At 47.6% G+C, this 14,319-nt stretch overlaps 1 pseudogene; it reads right to left on the bottom strand.

The window, feature by feature from the left end:
- Positions 1-264: 264 nt before the first annotated feature.
- LOC111821473 (sialic acid-binding Ig-like lectin 10) lies at positions 265-2,173 on the bottom strand (annotated as a pseudogene).
- Positions 2,174-14,319: the final 12,146 nt, after the last annotated feature.

The following is a 14,319-nucleotide window of genomic DNA, read 5'->3' on the forward strand; positions in this document are numbered from 1 at the left end:
CTGGACATTCAGGCCGGGTGGGTGATGTGGGGAATTCTAACCACCAATTCATCCTCCCACCCGGCCACAGGTCCCCTTGACCCACTGAGGTCCCTCCAGAATTGGGGTTCTGGGATTAAGCTACCTGGCCCCTGCCCTCTCCACATCTCCTTCCCTCTTGGGGTGGTGCTCACATGGAGAAGGTGAGGCAGAGGCAGAGGAGCAGGGTCTTGACGGTGGCCACCACGGTGGCCACCACGATGGCCACCAGAACCACTTCCACCATGGGCCCTGGTGTCCCTGCAGGAGAGCACGAGGAGGACTGAATCACCTCCCACAGCACACTCCTGTGTCCTTCCGCTCTCAATAGGACAGGACATTTGGTCTCCAGGACCCTCCTGCAGCACTGCATGGGGACCACATGTGCCCAGGCCTCACCCCACCACACCCTGATGTCCAGCAGGTGGACAGAGGCTCTGGGTCCCATGGGCGTTTGGATTTCACAAGTGAGTCTAAGCCCAGAGGTGGGGTCCCCGCTGAGCTACAGGGGGCTGTTTGCTCAGCAGATGAGCTGGAGGTCACTGGGGGGAGGGGATGAGTGTGAAGCCCCTTGGTGCTCACTCTGCACAGAGGGACGCAGAGTGGCGTTCAGGGAGCCCAGCCTGTTCTCTGCTTGGCAGGTGTAGCACCCAGCGTCCCCGGCCCCCACCCAAGGTGGGAACCAGAAGAGCACCCTGTCATCCAGGACCCAGTTCAGAACATGGCCCAGGGCTGGCACTCAGCCACACAGAGCAGCCGCAGGAACTGGCCTTTCTGGACTTCCAGCTGTGAGACGTTTCCCGGGGGCTTCAGGGCTGGAGAGAGAGGGGAGATTGCTGCAGGGAGAGGCGCCAGCTCCCTAGGCCCCCCAAAACCTTTTTGTTCTCCAAAACGGACTGACTCAGCTCCCATTCAAATCACTCCCCGACTCCCCCACCCCACCCCCCACGAAGCAGGACCTGATGATTTAGCCCTGGAAATGCTGATGACAAGGTCCTTCTGGGCATCTGCAACAGGACTGTGAGCGGGCTTTGGGAGGAGCACTTTCCCCCACAGTCAGAGACAGCACCTCAGGACAGACAGTGTGATGTCCCAGGGAGGATCAAGGACAGCCAGCACCACGGTCATAGCTGTGCTCAGAGGACAGTTGTCCCAGTCACCTGCTAGGGTAAAGGCAGCCTCCAGGGATCATCTCCCACCCCACCTCCCCCTCAGCCAGGGCTCTGGTCTGCTGGTTGTCACGGCGATTTCTCACCTCCCAGTGCACCTGGCCTGCCCCACACCTGAGTCCTGCCCCCAAACTCACAGCACACACTCAGTCGAATGGTTCTCACGGTGCTCATGCCATTTATCAAGAAGGCCACTCGACAGGTGAGCTCAGTGTTGTGGTCCTGGGGTCTCAGAGTGAGGGTGAGCACCGAGAAGTAGGAGGCTGGTTGTCCAGCTCCTTGGGGGGAGATGGCCGTCCCTGTCCAGGAGAATGTGGGGGCCGGACAGCCCTCAAAATTCCCAGGAAACACAACAGAGCAATGTCACCAGGCGACCTGGCTCCAGGGTCTCAGGGACGTAGACATCAGGCTTCTTTGTTAGGCCTAGGGCGGAGAGAGGGGGATCCTAGCCTCAGACCATGGCTATAACCCACAGTGACTCCCCAACCCACCTCGGCTCAAGCCAGCTCCGTACCTGTCACTTCCAGGGACAGCGTGTCCTTCACAAACTTATGGTTCAGAGTATACCTTCTCTCCATCAGAAAGAAGTACACGTCAGTGTCCTCCTTCTGTGCATCTCTGATCAACAGCGAGCAGCTCCCATTCCGGGGGTCCCCGAGGAGGTGGAATCGGCCTTTGGTCTCCTCTTTTACTTCACTGCGTAGGTCGTTTGTCACCACTAGAGCATCCCGATGGTTATTGACGTTATTGGCCTCTTTCCGGAACCAGAAGCCCAGAAGGTCTCCAGCCAGAGACCTTCAAGTTGGATGTGGGGTAGGAGAAGGTGCAGGGTATGAAGACACACAGGGCCTCCTGCACCGTCAAGGACTTTTGCACCTGCAGCTGGTATCTGTCATCCAGATCCTGGGACCCCGCCTGGGACCCCGGCCCCCAACACACTCGATCCCCCACAACAGGGGCAGCAGTAGCAGCAGCAGCAGTGACATCTCTTCAGTTGGAGGAGCTGGACCTGGCACCCTCTGGCTTCTGGGTCAGTCTGTCTTTTTGGGAAGGCAGCTCTGACATGAAGCCCCAGGCAGGGACAGGAAGGGACTGTCCCCAGAAGAGGAAGCTCAGCAGCCCATGTTTCCTGGGAGATAGCCTGCCTCTTCCTACTTCTCCTTCCTCAGATGGAAGCAACAGGGCAGAGAGGTACAGACCTTGCCCAAGACCAGCAAGGGGCCCCCTGGGCCAGGCCCTCCGAGAGGGGAGCCCTTGGAGTGGAGTGCTAATGGGAAATAGGTAATGTCTTAGTTTCCAAAAGTCCCTGGGTGGCACAAATGGTTTGCACTTGACTACTAACCTAAAGGTTGGCAGTTCAAACCCACCCACTGGCACCACAGAAGAAAGGCTTGGTGATCTGCTTCCATGAGATTATAACCGAGAAAACCTCATGGAGCACGGCTGTACTCTGACACAAGTGGGGTTGTCATGAGTTGGAAGCAACTTGATGACAATGGATTTGTTGTTTGTGCCGTAACAAAGTGCCACAAAGTGGGTAGCTTTAAACAACAGAAAATTATTGTCTCACGGGTCTGCAGACAACCAGTTTGAAATCAAGATGTTGACAGGGCCATGCTCTCTCTGAAGGCTCCAGGGGAAGATCTTTCCTGACCTCTTCCAGCTTCTGGTGGTTCCCGGCAATCCTTGGCGTTTCTTGGCTTGAAGATGCATCACTCCAATCTTTCCCTCCATCTTCACATGTCTGTCTTCCTTCTGTGTTTGTCTGTGTGTCTTCTCCTCTTCCTGTAAGGATGCCAGTCATACTGGATTAGGACCCACCCACCCAGTATGACCTGTCCTAACTAATTACATCTGCAAAGACCCTATTTCAATTAAGGTCACTTTAACAGATTTCGGGAGACACAAGATTCAATCCATAACAAGGCCTGACATGGAGGAGCTTGATCAATACGCAATGAAAGAATGAACAAGAGAGACCAGGGACCTCCCCCACGAGGCCCACACTGGGCAGAGCCCTCCAGACAACACTGAGGGGATCTCATGCCTGGCACTTCCCATCAGCTCTGCACACATGGCCCCATGGGTCCCCCCAGCCACCCTGGGACAGGGCCAGGAGCCTCAAACCCAGGTCTAGGTAACCCCAGGTTCTTACTTGTTTGCCTCATTTTCTCCCATCACCCAGGTTAGTCCATGGGCAGTAAGCACAAACTCAACAGACTTGGGGTGTTCACATCCTGCACATTCCAAAGGAAGGACTAAACCTTGTCAAGCTCCTGGGGGCTAACCTCTGAACCCCTGGAATAGCCTGCCTAAGAAAACCAGTTGCCATCGAGTGGTCTTTGACTCGTGGTGACCCCTGTGTGTCAGAGTAGAAATGTGCACCATGGGGTTTTCTTTCTTTTTTTATTTTTTTAAATTTTGTTGTTGTTGAGAATATACACAGCAAAACATACACCAATTCAGTGTTTCCACACACACAATTCAATGTTTCCACATGTACAACTCAGTGACATTGATTACATTCTTTGAGTTGTGCAACTATTCTCACCCTCCGTTTCTGAGTTGTTCCTCCCCCATTAACAAAAACTCATTGCCCCCTAAGGTTCTTATCTAATCTTTCGAGTTGCTTTTGTCACTTTGATTTAGAGAGCATAATACTCAAGGCAGACATTTTTTACTAGTTAAGCTAAACTATTCTTTGATTTTAAGAAGACTTTCGGAGATGTTTTTGGTTTAAGGTTTAGAGATTATCAAATGACAATAGTTTCAGGGGTTAATCCAGCCTCCGTGGATCCAGAAAGTCTAGAGTCTATGAGAATTTGAAATTCTGTTCTGCATTTCCCCCTTTTGATTAGGATTCTTCTATATCCATTGGGTTTCCAATGGCTGTGATCATTTGGAAGCAGGTTGCCAGGACTTTATTCTGAGGCACCTCTGGGTGGACGTGAACTGCCAACTTTTTGGTAAGGAGCCTAGTGCTCAACCATTTGTGGCACCCAGGGACCCCGACACAGTCCACTTCCCTCCTCAGTCTGCAGCGCACCAAGTCACTCTCTCCCTAACTTGGTAGGAAACATTGTCCTCCTCCCTGGACCTGTTGACACAACAAACCAGTGCTCAGCATTCTCTGTGCGGCCCTTGGTGGATCTGCGGGGTCTGCACTCAACAGACTCATCTCTTGTCTATGTCAGGGAGTTCCTGAGGAGGAAAATTTCTGAGTTTATCAGTTTATCGGGAAGGGAAATGGTATGCTAATAGCTCGAAACTCACAGAGAAAGCCACTTCCTTATCATTTTTAACCAAATATCTTTAACCAGATTTCACTTCGCATGCACATGTCCCTCAAAGATGAGGTGATTTTTTTTACTTGAAACTAAATGGCCCAGACTTTACCTCAGGACACCACACCACATTAGCAGAACTTGACCCACCTGTGACCTGTCAGCACAAGGTCACTCCTCCCCTGTCCCTCTCTGTCCCATAGCTGCCCTTGTCGTCCACCTCCAGCCTGAACTCCCGGGAGAGCAGACCAGGAAGGGGGTCAGGAGCTGTTCTGTGGGGCCTCTCTCCCTAATTCAGTGGCTGTTTCTGGACTTGATTTGAGTCAGATTTTCAATTTCTGCACAACTGAAAACAGGTCCCTAAAAATATTGAATATACCATGAACTGCCAAAAGAAGGAAGAAGTCAGTCTTAGAAGGAGCAAGTGAATCAGTCTTAGAAGGAATACAATCAGAACGTTCCTTAGAAGCCAGGATGGCAGGACTTCGACTCCCTTACTTTTGACACGGCCTAAGGAAACACCAATCGCTAGAAAAGGGCTTCATGTTTGGTAAAGTGGTTGTTTCTAGATTCCATCAAGTAGCCTCGGACTCATGGAGAGCTCGTGTACAACAGAAGGAAACCTTGCCTTCTCCTGCGCCATCCTCACAATAGTAGCTATGTTTGAGCCCACCATTGCAGCCACTGTGTCAATCCATCTCGTCGAGGGTCTTCCTCTTTTCCCTTGACCCTCTACTTCACCAAGCATGATGTCCTTCTCCAGGGGTTGGTCCCTCCTGATAACATGTCCAAAGTAAGAGAGATGAAGTCCCACCATCCTCATTTCTAAGAAGCATTCTGGCTATACTTCTTCCAAGACAGTGGAAGTCCAAAAACTCGAAGGACAGTGAAAACAAGGGAAACCCTCAATTATATGGTTTCAACAATAACTGCAAAATGGACTTGGACATACCAACAACCATGAAGATGGCACAGCATGAGACAACATTTCATCCTGTTATATATAAGATCACCATGAGTTGGAGGCAATTCAACAGCAACAGCAATAAAAATTGACCTTCTGTATTAGTCACGATTTTCCAGAGAAATAGAACCAATAGAAGATACAAACATAGAGATACAGAGGGATTTATTTTAAGGAATTGGGTCACCCAGTTGTAGGGGCTGTCAAGTCTGTAATCCATAGGTCAGGGGGCTGGCTGGAAACACCAGCATTCTTTTGTTTTTTTCCTTTCTTTTTTTTTTTTTTTTAATTGTGCTTTAGGTGAAAGTTTACAGCTCAAGTTTATTTCTCATTCAAAAATTTATCCACATATTGTTTTGTGACATTAGTTGCACAGCACACTCCCTCTTTCTACCTCAGGTTCCTTGTGTCCATTCAATCAGTTGCTGTTCCTTCCTGCCTTCTCATCCTGCTTTCGGACAGGAGCTTCCCATTTGGTCTCGTATATCTGATTGAACTAAGAAGCACATCCCTCACGTGTATTATTATTTGTTTTATAGTCCTGTCTAATCTTTGTCTGAAGAGTGGACTTCAGAAATGGTTTCAGTTCTGGGTTAACAGATCGTCCGGGGGCCATAATTTCGGGGGTTCCTCCAGTCTCTGTTAGACCATTAAGTCTGGTCTTTTTACATGAATCTGAGTTCTGTTCTACATTTTTCTCCTGCTCTGTCTGGGACTCTCTGTTGTGTTCCCTGTCAGGGCAGTCATTGGTGGTAGCCGGGCACAGTATAGTTCTTCTGGTTTCAGGCTGGTGGAGTCTCCAGTTCATTTGGTCCTTTAGTCCTTTGAGCTAGTATTTTCCCTGTGTCTTTGGTTTTCTTCATTCTCCTTTGCTCCAAGTGGGATGGGACCAACTGATGTATCTTAGGTGGCCACTCGCAAGCTTTTGAGACCCCAGACACCACTCATCAAAATGGGATGTAGAACATTTTCTTAAACTATGTTATGCCAGTTGACTTAGATGTCCACCGAAACTACGGTCACCAGGGCCCAGCCCCAGCTACTCTGTCCCTCAAAGTGTTTGGATGTATTCAGGAAACTTCTTTGCTTTTGCTTTGGGCCAGTTGTGCTGGCTTCCTTTGTATTGTGTACTGTCCTTCCTTCACTAAAGTTGATCATTGTCTACTATCTAGTTAGTGATTTCCGCTCCTCCTCCCTCCCCACCCTCGTAATCATCAGAGAATGCTTTCTTCTGTGTTTAAACCTTTTCTTGAGTTCTTGTAATAGTGGTCTCATACAATATTTGTCCTTTCGTGACTGACTTATTTCACTCAGCATAATGCCCTCCAGATTCATCCATGTTCTGAGATGTTTCTCAGATTCATCATTGTTCTTTATCATTGCATAGTATTCCACTGTGTGTATGTACCATAATTTGTTTATCCATTTGATGGGCATTTACACTGTTTTCATCTTTCTGCTATTGTGAATAGTGCTGCAATGAACATGGGTGTGCATATGTCTATTGGCGTGATGGCTCTTATTTCTCTCGGGTATATGCTGAAATCTTCTATTAGTTCCAGCAGTTTTCTTTTTCTTGCCTTATTGTTCTGGCTAGGACCTCCAGCACAATGTTGGATAAGTGTGGTGATAAAGGACATCTTTGTCTGCTTCCCATTCCCAAGAGGAATGCTTTCAGACTCTCTTTGTTTAGAAAGATGTTGGCTATTGGCTTTGTATACATGTTCTCTATTATGTTCAGGAATTTCCCTTCTATTCTTATTTTGCTGAGAGTTTTTATCAGGAATGGGTGTTGGCCTTAAATGCCAACAGTCTTAAGTCAGAAATCCGTAGGGCAGGTGGTGGGCTAGAAACTCTGGCAGGATTTCTATGTTACAAACTTGAGGCAGGATTCCGTCTTCTTCAGGAAACCTCAATTTCTGGCTTATAGGCCTTGCACCGATAGGATAAGGCCCATCAACATTATCAAGGGTCATCTCCTTTACGCAAAGTCAATGGATTGTAAATGTTCCAGTTGCTGTCACATCAATGCCTACTCATGACAACCTCATGTGTGCAGAATAGAACTGTGCTTCATAGGGTTTTCAATGACTATGACCTCCCAGATGCAGATTGCCAGGCCTTTCTTCCCAGGCACATCTGGGTATGTGTTTGAACCTCTAACTTTTCGGCTAGTAGCCACATGCTTAACCATTTGCACCACGTAGGCCTTCTGGTGGTAAATGTTAATCACAAGTAAATGCTTTCTTAGCCACATCTACACTGGGCTCAGAAGGGGATCATCAGGCTTTTCTTCCTAGCTGCTTCACAAATCTTTTGGGCATTTTAATAATTAACTTTGCCTTTGATTCTAATCTCCATGAAGAGGGAAAGCAGAGAATCACAGAACATGGAAGGAGTCTTGCTGTTGTTGTTTGCTGTCTAGTCGATTCCGACTCATAGCGGCCTTATACGACAGAGTAGAACCGCCCCATAGGATTTTCTAGGCTGTCATCTTTATGGGAGCAGATTGCTAGGTCTTTCTCCCATGGATCAAATGGTGGGTTTGAACCACAGACCCTTCAGTGAGCAGCCAAGTGCTTAACCATTGCACCACAGACCCTCCATTTGGACTAGATCCTAGTTCAGTGCTTCTTCCCCCTGAGGAACACACTGGGGTCCAGGGAGTTAAAATGCTGCCTGAGACCCCCCGCTGGTTAGAGAGTTTGCTTGTGTGTTTGTTTATTTTGTGCTTTTTATTTTTGCTTTACTCCTCATATCATAATTCTTCACAATGCCTTACTGGGGAGGCAGTGGAGCTCTATAAACGCTATAGGCCAGCTCACTTTACTTCTCCTCTAAGTTCTTATTGCAGTCTGGGTGAAGTCCATTAGATTCAAATGATGTATTTACTTGTCTGTCTATTCCATGAGACAATGGTGGTTCAGTGGTAGACTTCTCACCTTCCATGCAGGAGACCTGGGTTCGATTCTTACCAATGCACCTCAATGGCAGCTACCGTCTGTCTGTCAGGTGAGGCTTGTGTGTTGCCATGATGCTGAACAGGCTTCAGTGGAGCTTCCAGACTAAGACGGACTAAAAGAAAGGCCTGGCGATCTACTTCCAAAAATCAGCCCAACAGATCACAACAGTCCAATCTGAAACTGATCATGGGGATGGCACAGGGCCAGGCAGCATTTCATTCAGTCATGCATGGGGTCGCCATGACCCAGGGGACAACTCCCTGGCAGCTAATACAATAACAACTGTCTGTACCACTAGCCCAGAGACAGGGTCCACTCCAGCCCTGGCCTGCGTCTGGCCAGTACTGTGGCTTTGATAGAAGATTTCATGCTGGGCTCCAGCAGCCTCCAACGGTACAAAGGAAGCTGGGTTCACTCCTACCCCAGGCACAGTGCAGAGGAAAAGGGCCAGGACTGGGCATCAGAATCCCGGGACTCAGCTCCGAGATCCACTTCCAGGGAAAAAAAACAAATATTTGTTTTATCTATTCAGTCACTGGATTTTGGTCCTCAGTTTTCTCTTCTGCAAAATGGGAATATTTTGTTTTCTTTCTTGCTTGTTTTTTTTTCTTTTTTGTGAAAATATACGTAACAAAACTTACACCACTTCAACATTTTCTACATGTACAATTCAATGACATTGGTTACTGTTACAGATTGAATTGCATTTCCCCAAAATATGTATCAGTTTGACTAGGCCGTGATTCCCAGTATTGTGTGGTTGTCTTTCGTTTTGTGGTCTGATATGATTATCCAATGTGTTGTAAATCCTAATCTCTGTCAGTGGTTTATGAAGCAGGATTAGGTTATGTTATAGAGGATTAGGGTGGAATACAACACCCTTACTCAGGTCACAGACCCGATCCAATGTAAGGGGAGTATCCCTGGGATGTGGCCTGTATCACCTTTATCTTACAAGAGACAAAAGGAGAGAGAAGGGAGCAGAGAGGGAGGAACCTCATGCCACCAAAAAAGAAGCACCATGAGAGGAGCACGACCTTTGGACCTGGGGTCCCTGGGCTGAGAAGCTCCTAGGCCAGGAGAAGATTGATGACAAGGACCTTCCTGCAGAACCGACAGAGGCAGAAAGCTCTCCCCAGGAGCTGGCACCCTGAATTCAGACTTCTAGCCTCCTAGACTGTGAGAGAATAAATTTCTGTTTAATAAAGCCAGCCACTTGTGATATTTCTGTTATAGCAGCGCTAGATAACTAAGACAGTTACATTCTTTGCATTGTATCAGCATTGTTGCTATCTCTGCCCATATTGTTTACCACCATTGAATCAGACTCTCTGTCCCCTAAACTTCTGCTCTGTGTGTCAGAGTTACTATTGTCAGTTTGATCCCATAGATAATTATTTAAAAGAGCAAGCTGCTCAAGGCGGACATTCTTTACTAGCTGAGCTAAACTGTGATTTGGTTCAAAGATGTCTTCATGGGATGGTTTCAGTTCAAGATCATCTCAGGGTAATAGTTTCAGCAGTTCCCCAGCCACAACAAGGCCAGTAAGTCTGGTTACCATAAGAATTTGAAATTCTGTTCCTCATTTTTCTTCCCTTTTTTCAGGAGCCATCTATTGGGTCCTTGATCAAAAGTTTCAGAAATGGGAAACTATTGCCCTGAGATAATCTGGATTACTCCCTGAAGTCTTCTTAAAACCAAACAGCAGTTTAGCCTAACTAGTAAAAAATGTCGGCCTTGAGCATTGTGCTCTTTGAAGATCTGTCTATATGGGATCAATTTGACAACAACTCAAAAGATTAGATAGGAACCTTAGAGGGCAGTAAGTTTATGGTAATGAAGGGGGAACAACTGAGAAAAGGAGGGTGAGAATGGCTGCACAACTCCAAGAATGTAATCAATGTCACTGAATTGTACACGTAGAAGTTGTCGAATTGGTGTATGTTCTTAACAACTAAATAAATAAATAAAATATTTTTTTTAAAGTTCAGAAATTGTAGCTGGGCACCATCCCGTTCTTCTGATCTCATGGCAAAGGCAATATTAAGTAGGAGGTCATAGACAAAGTAAGACTTACAGTCCATAAAGTAGGAATTTTTAACAGTTGATTGAACAAACGTATATTAGGCCCCCCTTCTCAGCGCTTAAATGTTAACTCACTTAAGGCTCGTAAGAGCCCTATGAAGTAGGTGCTGATATTATTCCCATTTTATAGCAGGGAAAACTGAGGCACAGAGAGGCTAAGCAAGTGACCCAAAGTCACACAGCCTGCCGGTGGTAGAGATTTGCCACCACCACCACCACCACCCCCTGCTGCCCCCCCCCCAGAGCTGTTGCCCTTCAGCGCCCGGGCAGAAAGCCCCCACATGAGGGGTCAGGGATCTGGTTTGTGCTCTGTCCTCCGTGGTAGGAGGTGAGCTCCAGGAGAGGGGATCTGTCTAGGCCTCAGCAGGCGTTTAATGAACATTTGTGGAAGGAAGGAGGGAAGGAGGAAGGAAGGAAGACAGGAAAGACTTCAAATAATTACACTCCTTCTAGGCCACCTGAGCCCTCCTGCAGCGCTCTGCTCCTCCGGGGACCTATATGTTACCCAAAGCCAGTCCTGCTCGATGCGGCTTCTCGGCTTCTTGTCAATAAAGATGCACCAAGGTGAGCAGGGAGGAAAATCGTTTATTGCAAACACGCAGGCAAGGAGCAAGGAGGTGTATACCTCAAATCAAGCTCCCCAAACAAAGGGAGGCAGAACTTTTATATTGTCTGTCACAAGGAAGTACATACAAACATCATGGACTAAGTAGGTTATCATGGCCAGTAGGTGCAATAAGACAAATTGCATTTTTCTTTGGCGTGTAAGCTAGTAAACTGGGACTAGCTTGAGCCACACTCAGCGCTTTGAGGACAATGGACAGGAGGGGGCAGGTTCCCTTTGGTCTGAGCAGCTGCTAACTGAGCCAAACCCAGATTCCAAGGTTTTGTTTGATAATGGCTAAGCAGCTCCTGGCTGCGTTGGCTATCAGTCAGAGCTTCTATTCCCAACAAGGGGGTCCTCGTGATGACATGTGACCTGAATAAAATCACCAGTTCCCAGGGTGTGGGTCGAGGATGGAGCAAAATACTCTCAGAGCTGTGTAACTCCATTTCACACTTCCACTTGAGAAAAACATAACCCCTCATCTCTCCTCCTCACATCTCTGACGCCCAGAGAGCAGGTGTAGGCCTTGAGATTTCCAAGGAGGTGGAATTGGCCCTGGGTCTCTGTTATCAATTGCAGTTGTGTCCCCAAAAATACGTTTTGCAAATCCTAACCCCTATACCTGCGGTGAAGCCCTGGTGGTGCAGTGGTTAAGAGCTCCTCTGCTAACCAAAAGGTGGGCAGTTCGAATCCACCAGCCACTCTTTGGAAACCCTATGGGGCAGTTCTACTCTGTCCTGTAGAGTTTCTGTGAGTTGGAATTTACTCAGTGGCAACAGGTTTGGTTTGGTTCTTATACCTGTGGGTGTAACCCATTTAGGAATGGGTTTTCTTTGTCATGTTAATGAGGCTTGTTAGTATAGCGTGTGTCTTGAGTCAATCTCTTTTGAGAAGTAAAAGAGCAGATAAAGCAAGCACAATGGGAGAAAGATAAATGCCAAACCACAGGAAGAGCATCAAAAAAAAAAATTGCTGTCTAGTCAATTCTGACTCATAACAACCCTATAGGACAGAGTAGAACTGCCCCATAAGGTTTCCAAGGAGTAGCTGGTGGATTCAAACTGCCAACCTTTTTGTTAACAGCCAAGCCATTAACCACTACACCACCAGGGCTCCAAAGATCACCAAGGAACCAAGAAGCAGAAACTGAAAAGAGATAAGGACCTTCCCCTCCCCACCCCTCCGCCCCACCTTCCCCCAGCCAACAGAGAGAGAAAGCTAGAGCCGGCACCCTGAATTCAGATTCTAGCCTACTAAACTGTGAGAAAATAAATTTCTGTTAAAGCCACCCACTTGTGGTATTTCTGTTATAGCAGCCCTAGGTAACTAAGACCATCTCCTTTTGCACTTGTCGATCTGGCCACTAGAACACTGGGGCGTAAACAGTCCAACCCGAAACCAGCAGATGTGAGCTGGTTAAAGTCTTCCCAGCCATCCCAGGGTAGAAGCAGAGCAGGGCACAAGGACACACAGTCCCTCCTGAACTGTCACCCTCTCCTGCACACTCTGGCCTTCAGCCCCTTCTGGCACCCAGAACTGGGGCGGCACCACGTCTGGCTTGGAGGTGCCACATCTCGCCTCCAGAATGTCTGTTTCTCAGGAATCACCTCTCAGGGAACAAATAGCTGCAAGACTTAAAAGAACCCCAACAGGAAGACAGAGTGAAGAAAGAACATTGATCAGTGAGAAAGCTTTTTAATTCTCATGGAATCCAGATTTCTGGGGTCCACAGAGTTAGGGTGAGCCACTCAGGCCATTTGTCCTTAGATGTCCTTTTGAACTTGAGCCTTGAAGAAACTGGTCTCCTCAAGGTCACCTTTAAGTCAAACAATGTTGTTGTTGTTAGGTACCATACAGTCAATTCCTACTCACAGAGACCCTATATACAACAGAACGAAACACTGCCCAGTCCTGCACCATCCTCACAATTGTTGCTATGTTTGAGCCCATTGTTGCAGCTACCATGTCAATCCATCTCCTTGAGGGTCTTCCTTTTTATCACTGACCCTCTACTTTATCAAGCATGATGTCCTCCTCCAGGAAGGACTTTGGACAGGTTATCAGGAGGGACCAGTCAAACAATAGTCTTGCTAACTAGTAAGATCATTTTGCCTTGGGCATTGTGCTGTTTTGACAACTTCGGTCCGTTTTGTGGAAACAGACTCCATGGTCTGACTGGAAGCTGTGTTTTAAGGTAAACTGTTCTATAAACACTGTTTTGTCCCTGCTTCCATGGCAATGCCAATAAGATGTGGCATAAGAATTTGGGAAGTTCTTTTCATCTTCGGAACGTTTTTGACTCCCTAGTCAAAATGTTAAGGAGCCCTGGCGGCACAGTGGTTACACTCTCAGCTGTTAACCCAAAGGTCGGCAGTACTGACCCACCAGCCGCTCCACAGGAGAATGATGTGACAGTCTGCCGTAAGGATTACAGGCTGAGAAACCCCATGGGGCAGTTCTACCCTGCCCTATAGGGTTGCTATGAGTCTGAACTCAACTTGACGGCAAGGGGTTTAGTGAAAATGTCACCCTGATTTGCAAATCATATATTCAATAAAATTCAATTTCTATTATTGGCTTGATATGATTCTTTTTTTAACACCAGTGATCATCCTGAGAGGAGGAGCCTCAGACCCAGACACTGCCCAGACAAGGGCAGGTCAGCCCTTGGAGATCAACCATTACCTCCCCTAAGTCCACTCATCCACCAGCTGCCCCGTGGCAGAAAGATGTGGCAGTCTGCTTCTGTAAAGAATACAGCCTTGGAAACCCTATAGAGCAGTTCTACTCTGTCTTATAGGGTCACTATGCGTTGGAAGCAACTCAACAGCCATGGGTTTGGTTTGGTTTGGTTTGGTTTAATCTTTATCGAAGTAGACTGTCATATCTTTCCCCAGAGGAGCGGCTGGTGGGTTCTATCCACCGACGTTCCAGTTAGCAGCTGAGCACTTAACCACTGCACCACCAGGACTCCTTAGAGCTTCCTACTCTCCCATTTTGCGTGAAGTCAAGCCCAGGGGCAAATTTTTGGCATCATCTTTGTGCATTTCTCTTTCCCTCAATCCCCATGTTCATTAGAAAATCATGTTAGCTTGATCTTCAGATTATATCCAAAAATATATACCACCACAAACCTTGCCTCCCTGGTTCAAGCCACCTCCATTTCAGGTCTGTAGCCACTTTCCTGTCTCTGTGACAGCCACTGTCCCACTCTGGCCTGTTCTTAGCA

The sequence above is a fragment of the Trichechus manatus genome, unplaced genomic scaffold (genome assembly GCF_000243295.1).
Source record: "Trichechus manatus latirostris isolate Lorelei unplaced genomic scaffold, TriManLat1.0 scaffold00087, whole genome shotgun sequence".
Classification (NCBI taxonomy): Eukaryota; Metazoa; Chordata; class Mammalia; order Sirenia; family Trichechidae; genus Trichechus; species Trichechus manatus.